An 8,045-nucleotide genomic window follows, 5' to 3' on the forward strand; every position below is an offset into this window, starting at 1 on the left:
AAGCTAGCATTACCTTCAAACATAGGCAAAACACATTTGCAACATTTTTTTTTGAGATTTTCAGTGGATAATGTGTACTAAAGGTCCACTGTGTGATGATAAAAAATAAATCTTAATTAAGACTTCCTTGAAAGTGTTAAAAGTGTAAATGTGTCAGAAATACCTTTTTGTGTGCTTAAAAATTGCTGCAGTATCGCACTCTAGTTCTGCAAGGAAAACTACTCTAGGAGTTAGGAGGAAGTATATCTGTTACATAAATTATACTTCATTTTCTTGGACTTGCTTTATTGGATGGTTATGATACTTATAAAAAGAATAATTATATGGAAAATGAAAGTGAAGTCAGATAAAGATGATACAGAATAAATCAATAGCCAGCTCTTCTCAAGCAAACTAGGATGGGCTTAAATGGTAGTAATGCTGAAAAAAATCTGCCATTTTGTTAAATTTGAACTTTATAAATACGTGATTTTTCTACCCTAACATCTTCAACCAAGTAACTTCTAAAATTTCAGAAGTGAAGTTAAAATTAAACAATTTCCAGATTTTATTTTTAGATTGATAAACCAGTAAGCATCAAATCATTTCCGTGTTGAGTGTTACAGTAAGTGACGGTTTATTATTATTGCCTGTGTTGAAATACAACCACGGTCACACCATAGCACCTGTAATCATTGTACCATCACTTTTATGTTTTCTGTTTATACCCTTTGTTTTTCCCTAATTCTGGAAAAAATAATTAGTTGTCTATTAATTTGGATAAATAAAATGATCACAGACCACTCAGTATTTGAGGTGTCTGTACCTGATTGGGGTTATTTTTATTAATGCTTCCTTCTTTTGAATTATTAAACACTATGTGGATAAGCCATGCAAATGTTTGAAATGGCACTTTTCTGAAAACATGACATTTCCCATGACATGTCACAAAAGACACACTGTGGTTTTTCTTATCATGAAAATAGATTCTTTTCAGCTGCCAATATAATTTTTAACATTCTAATTAAAAACAGTTTCATACAATATATTCTTTTTATTGGATAGTTGATGTTTTTACATTTCAAATATTTTCCCCCTTTTCTAGTTCCCATCCCCACTCTCCCTGATTCTGTGAGGATGCACCCCTTCTCAACAAACCACTCCAACCTCAACCCCCTGGCATTTCCCTACACTGGGGAAAAGAGGTTTCACAGGATTAAGGATTTCTCCTCCTATTAAAGCCAGACAGTGCCATCCTCTGCTTCTTATGCTGCTAGAGCCATGGGTTTACACGTGTACACTTTAGTAGGTTTAGTCCCTGGGAGCTCTGGGGGGTCTGCTGAGTTGATATTGTTGTTATTCCTATGGGGTTGCAAACTACTTCAGTCCTTTCAGTTCTTTCTCTAACTTCTTCATGGGGGATCCACAGCTCAGTCTGAGGGTTAGCTGCAAGCACATTAATGTGTATCAATAAGGCTCTGGAATAGCCTCTCAGGAGTCGTACATATCAGGTTTCTGTAACTATAAATAGCTTGTTTCTAATGTAAGATGTCTTGGTCATGGTATTTTATAATAGTAACAAAGATATCTAGCATATCTTATTGTGTTCATCAATATTTACATCATGGCAAAGAACTCATATTATAAAGTGGTAAATGTTTATGGAGTACATCTCAGATTAGCACATTTATTTAGGAACAAATTCACAGAAGGAATTAGACAAGGAAAGAATCCATCTTTGAACTCTCTGAAAAATTGATCACAATACTTTTTTTCCTAAGATTTTGGCATCTAAATATTAGGCCAATAATGAGGATCATGAAACTAATGTGTAACTAAATAAATGTGTTAATGTTTTCCTAGCAGTTTAAAGGTGGTCTTTTAGCCATGTAAATATCTCATTGTAATGTGCTAAGGTACATCTGAAGTAATCCCTGACTTAGCTCAGACACATATTTTTTGGAGGAACATTTTTCATGGTTATTACAAGTAGTATTTTGTCTTTATTATTCTTCATATTATAAAAGTTTCAGTACCAGCTAACAACTTTAAAAAAATTACCCCCACACCAAACCAGATTTTTCAGAATAATCTATACCCCTGAGTCTTAAGCAAAACTTAATTTTACCCTTTTAAGCATTTGTTTCTATAACAGTTCCTATAATAGATCAATCTACAGCTAGCTAAGATGGCTTATGTCAGTAGAACCAGAAATGTCACACACTGAGGGGATGTGATTTACTGTACCCATGTCCGCTTTTCTAGCTTGCTGTGTGCAGGCTGACTTTTATTGGGTAATTATGTTGAATCTTCTTCTAACCCTTTTGTTCCCTAGGCAGCACCATCTTTTGCGTAAACCATCATCAGTATGCTTTCCTCATGTATCATGAGCATGACAGCTTCAATGGTGTACTGAAGTTACAGCTCATCAGAGCAGCCATATGTGGCGATGATTTATCACAGTAACATATCATCAGAGGAAGGCAGCAGAATAATATATGACCAGAAGCATTTGGCAGTGCTATGCAGGGCATATTTAGATGTGCAAGGGACACAGGGAAATCTGGAAACTTCAGTTTATCAAGCCTGTGTCCTTATCTATAAATGGTTCTCTCTGAGTGAAAACTACTCTTTTACCTGAGGATCTTCACCATTACAATTCAGGCTTTTTTTTCTGTCAAAAAAATTGTGGTTATTAAAGGTGACATGCCATGACAGATACTTTCCAAAGACACCCCAAAAATTATCTTCATCCCATTTTCTTTTCTAGGAAGAAGTACATCTTTTAAAATGAATTACTACCTCTAGCACAACACCTTCTTATGTGAAATAGATTGCCCATGAACACCTAATTGATGAGTGTTGTATTATTTGCTTTGTGATTTAATAAAAAGCAAGGCAACCTGTAATTTAAAAATGAAACTGCAAGTTAATAAAGTTCAAATGTCAAGAACAAACTTGGGTGAAAATGAGAGAAACAGCATTCTGTAAATTTGTAATTTGTAAAAGAGAATTTGAAGAAATCCTCAGGTCATAACGGGAGGATGATAAACATGAAGCTATTGAGCAAATTTTCACATTTTCAACAAACTGAACCATTTATTTTCAGGAAGAATTAATTCTGAAATTACAATAATGATTAAAATCTTTGTTGGAAGTGTTCATCTTACTCATCTTTTTTTGTAATGCAATTTGCTTCAAGCTCCCAATCATACTTCAGTATGCCTTATCAGGCTTGATACTGTCAGTAATGACTACAGGAACTTTAACTTGGGGAAGTGCAGCATTGTCGCTTCTGTTGAGGTTTAATTTTGGAAGGACAACAACTGTATTGCCATCATTTTGATGCATACATATGTCCTACTTCTTGAATTTGCTGCTTATTGGGAAACACAGCTTGGCAAAACTCTCAGCACAGCATTTTACAAGATCTTATTAATCTTTAGCACCACTTGAGTGAGAAATATTTCCTGAGTGCATTACTTCTTTTTCATTCATCAGAAAGTTGTTGTAACCAACTTTAGTGGACACAAAAGCAAAGGTTTTAAGGAGACTAACTCATATATTTTGCTTTCAGCTTGTATTTTTAGTATCTTCAATATACAACACCTTATTTTATGATTTTTTAGATACATTTTCCCAATTATTTCCTGCACAGTTGGTGCTACTATCCATTATTTGTATACAACATCAGTAAAACTTATCTGCTTGCAATATATCATACAGCATGTGTGTTTACTAACATGTCTTTCCTACAACTAGGCCTTGAGATTATTGAGGAAAGGAATTATGTCTTATCCTTCTGTGAATTTTCAAACAGAAGGTATGAAACAGACCAAATACGTATTTATATTTATCTACAATACACATTTTCTTCCTAAGAACAAATCTATTAGTAGTGATGACCTATGGAAATAACTATTTTAAATACTAATTTGTTGTATAAGATTAATAAAAAGTGCTCGCTTCGGCAGCACATATACTAAAATTGGAACGATACAGAGAAGATTAGCATGGCCCCTGCGCAAGGATGACACGCAAATTCGTGAAGCGTTCCATATTTTTAAACCAAGATATTCCATGACAAAACCAAATTTACACAATATCTTTCTACAAGTCCAGCACTACAAAGGATAATAAAGGGTAAAGCCCAATATAAGGAGGCAAGCTATACCCTAGAAGCAAGAAACTAATCATCTTGGCAACAAAACAAAGAGAATGAAAGCACACAAACATAACCTCACTTCCAAATATGAATATAACGGGAAGCAATAATCACTATTCCTTAATATCTCTCAATATCAATGGCCTCAACTCCCCAATAAAAAGACATAGATTAACAAACTGGATACGCAACGAGGACCCTGCATTCTGCTGCCTACAGGAAACACACCTCAGAGACAAAGACAGACATTACCTCAGAGTGAAAGGCTGGAAAACAATTTTCCAAGCAAATGGTCAGAAGAAGCAAGCTGGAGTAGCCATTCTAATATCAAATAAAATCAATTTTCAACTAAAAGTCATCAAAAAAGATAAGGAAGGACACTTTATATTCATCAAAGGAAAAATCCACCAAGATGAACTCTCAATCCTAAATATCTATGCCCCAAATACAAGGGTACCTACATATGTAAAAGAAACCTTACTAAAGCTCAAAACACACATTGCACCTCACACAATAATAGTGGGAGATTTCAACACCCCACTCTCATCAATGGACAGATCATGGAAACAGAAATTAAACAGAGATGTAGACAGACTAAGAAAAGTCATGAGCCAAATGGACTAAACGGATATTTATAGAACATTCTATCCTAAAGCAAAAGGATATACCTTCTTCTCAGCTCCTCATGGTACTTTCTCCAAAATTGACCATATAATTGGTCAAAAAACGGGCCTCAACAGGTACAGAAAGATAGAAATAATCCCATGCGTGCTATCGAACCACCACGGCCTAAAACTGGTCTTCAATAACAATAAGGGAAGAATGCCCACATATACGTGGAAATTGAACAATGCTCTACTCAATGATAACCTGGTCAAGGAAGAAATAAAGAAAGAAATTAAAAACTTTTTAGAATTTAATGAAAATGAAGGTACAACATACCCAAACTTATGGGACACAATGAAAGCTGTGCTAAGAGGAAAACTCATAGCGCTGAGTGCCTGCAGAAAGAAACAGGAAAGAGCATATGACAGCAGCTTGACAGCACACCTAAAAGCTCTAGAACAAAAAGAAGCAAATACACCCAGGGAGGAGTAGAAGGCAGGAAATAATCAAACTCAGAGCTGAAATCAACCAAGTAGAAACAAAAAGGACCATAGAAAGAATCAACAGAACCAAAAGTTGGTTCTTTAAGAAAATCAACAAGATAGATAAACCCTTAGCCAGACTAACGAGAGGACACAGAGAGTGCGTCCAAATTAACAAAATCAGAAATGAAAAGGGAGACATAACTACAGATTCAGAGGAAATTCAAAAAATCATCAGATCTTACTATAAAAACCTATATTCAACAAAACTTGAAAATCTTCAGGAAATGGACAATTTCCTAGACAGATACCAGGTATCGAAGTTAAATCAGGAACAGATAAACCAGTTAAACAACCCCATAACTCCTAAGGAAATAGAAGCAGTCATTAAAGGTCTCTCAACCAAAAAGAGCCCAGGTCCAGACGGGTTTAGTGCAGAATTCTATCAAAACTTCATAGAAGACCTTATACCAATATTATCCAAACTATTCCACAAAATTGAAACAGATGGAGCCCTACCGAATTCCTTCTATGAAGCCACAATTACTCTTATACCTAAACCACACAAAGACCCAACAAAGAAAGAGAACTTCAGACCAATTTCCCTTATGAATATCGACGCAAAAATACTCAATAAAATTCTGGCAAACCGAATTCAAGAACACATCAAAACAATCATCCACCATGATCAAGTAGGCTTCATCCCAGGCATGCAGGGATGGTTTAATATAAGGAAAACCATCAACGTGATCCATCATATAAACAAACTGAAAGAACAGAACCACATGATCATTTCATTAGATGCTGAGAAAGCATTTGACAAAATTCAACACCCCTTCATGATAAAAGATCTGGAAAAAATAGGTATTCAAGGCCCATACCTAAACATAGTAAAAGCCATATACAGCAAACCAGTTGCTAACATTAAACTAAATGGAGAGAAACTTGAAGCAATCCCACTAAAATCAGGGACTAGACAAGGCTGCCCACTCTCTCCCTACTTATTCAATATAGTTCTTGAAGTTCTAGCCAGAGCAATCAGACAACAAAAGGAGATCAAGGGGATACAGATCGGAAAAGAAGAGGTCAAAATATCACTATTTGCAGACGACATGATAGTATATTTAAGTGATCCCAAAAGTTCCACCAGAGAACTACTAAAGCTGATAAACAACTTCAGCAAAGTGGCTGGGTATAAAATTAACTCAAATAAATCAGTTGCCTTCCTCTATACAAAAGAGAAACAAGCAGAGAAAGAAATTAGGGAAACGACACCCTTCATAATAGACCAAAATAATATAAAGTACCTCGGTGTGACTTTAACCAAGCAAGTAAAAGATCTGTACAATAAGAACTTCAAGACACTGAGGAAAAAAATTGAAGAAGACCTCAGAAGATGGAAAGATCTCCCATGCTCATGGATTGGCAGGATTAATATAGTAAAAATGGCCATTTTACCAAAAGCAATCTACAGATTCAATGCAATCCCCATCAAAATACCAATCCAATTCTTCAAAGAGTTAGACAGAACAATTTGCAAATTCATCTGGAATAACAAAAAACCCAGGATAGCTAAAGCTATCCTCAACAATAAGAGGACTTCAGGGGGAATCACTATCCCTGAACTCAAGCAGTATTACAGAGCAATAGTGATAAAAACTGCATGGTATTGGTACAGAGACAGACAGATAGACCAATGGAATAGAATTGAAGACCCAGAAATGAACCCACACACCTATGGTCACTTGATTTTTGACAAAGGAGCCAAAACCATCCAATGGAAAAAAGATAGCATTTTCAGCAAATGGTGCTGGTTCAACTGGAGGGCAACATGTAGAAGAATGCAGATCGATCCATGCTTATCACCCTGTACAAAGCTTAAGTCCAAGTGGATCAAGGACCTCCACATCAAACCAGACACACTCAAACTAATAGAAGAAAACCTAGGGAAGCATCTGGAACACATGGGCACTGGAAAAAATTTCCTGAACAAAACACCAATGGCTTATGCTCTAAGATCAAGAATCGACAAATGGGATCTCATAAAACTGCAAAGCTTCTGTAAGGCAAAGGACACTTTGGTTAGGACAAAACGACAACCAACAGATTGGGAAAAGATCTTTACCAATCCTACAACAGATAGAGGCCTTATATCCAAAATATACAAAGAACTCAAGAAGTTAGACCGCAGGGAAACAAATAACCCTATTAAAAAATGGGGTTCAGAGCTGAACAAAGAATTCACAGCTGAGGAATGCCGAATGGCTGAGAAACACCTAAAGAAATGTTCAACATCTTTAGTCATAAGGGAAATGCAAATCAAAACAACCCTGAGATTTCACCTCACACCAGTGAGAATGGCTAAGATCAAAAACTCAGGTGACAGCAGATGCTGGCGAGGATGTGGAGAAAGAGGAACACTCCTCCATTGTTGGTGGGATTGCAGACTGGTAAAACCATTCTGGAAATCAGTCTGGAGGTTCCTCAGAAAATTGGACATTGAACTGCCTGAGGATCCAGCCATACCTCTCTTGGGCATATACCCAAAAGATGCCTCAACATATAAAAGAGACACGTGCTCCACTATGTTCATCGCAGCCTTATTTATAATAGCCAGAAACTGGAAAGAACCCAGATGCCCTTCAACAGAGGAATGGATACAGAAAATGTGGTACATCTACACAATGGAATATTACTCAGCTATCAAAAACAACGAGTTTATGAAATTCGTAGGCAAATGGTTGGAACTGGAAAATATCATCCTGAGTGAGCTAACCCAATCACAGAAAGACATACATGGTATGCACTCATTG

General features: G+C 36.1%; 1 non-coding gene across 1 annotated transcript; it reads left to right on the forward strand.

Moving 5' to 3' along the window:
• Positions 1–3,937: 3,937 nt before the first annotated feature.
• Positions 3,938–4,044, forward strand: LOC120096442 (U6 spliceosomal RNA). The gene has a single exon (XR_015636404.1). It is a non-coding gene; the product is annotated as a U6 spliceosomal RNA (small nuclear RNA).
• The last annotated feature ends 4,001 nt before the right edge of the window (positions 4,045–8,045 follow it).

This window comes from Rattus norvegicus, chromosome 13 (assembly GCF_021556685.1).
Source record: "Rattus norvegicus strain SHRSP/BbbUtx chromosome 13, alternate assembly SHRSP_T2T, whole genome shotgun sequence".
Taxonomy (NCBI): Eukaryota; Metazoa; Chordata; class Mammalia; order Rodentia; family Muridae; genus Rattus; species Rattus norvegicus.